The following is a 548-nucleotide window of genomic DNA, read 5'->3' as shown; positions in this document are numbered from 1 at the left end:
TTGCTCTCCATTTCCCGGAGTTATTTCTTTTGATTTCAAAGTGTTACGTTCAGTCTTCACAATTAACCACCAAGCCTAACCCGTCAACATGTATAAAATCAGCCGAAGGGGTTCAGAAAGGTGATCCGCCTGTTAAATTTCTGTTTTTTTTGCACTGCTTCCTGTACTGACAAAGGCCAACCTCCACAATGGAAATACTCTAACGCCTTCCTACTTGGATAATATCGCAGTCCTTGGACCGAAACAGGAAATGATTTCTATATATTGTGGATTGAAAGCGGATCTGCTTAAGATTGCTCTTGAGTTAAGGAACGAAAAATGTGAAGCATTCTTTCCCAATGGAATCCAGGATTGGATCTGCCTATTCCTGCGAGATCAGATGGCTTTGTGTTGTTGGGAACTCCACTTGGGAATAAAGCCTTTGTGAAGCACTTTTGTTCAAGGTTAGTTGAGTGCGGGAAGTCTTTGATATCCAAATGACCAATACTCCAGGATAGTCAGTCAGCTGCATTACTTTTACGATATTGTGGAGTGCCCAAAGTCATGCA

This window comes from Corticium candelabrum, chromosome 7, assembly GCF_963422355.1.
Source record: "Corticium candelabrum chromosome 7, ooCorCand1.1, whole genome shotgun sequence".
NCBI lineage: Eukaryota > Metazoa > Porifera > Homoscleromorpha > Homosclerophorida > Plakinidae > Corticium > Corticium candelabrum.
This window is presented reverse-complemented; position numbering follows the sequence as displayed.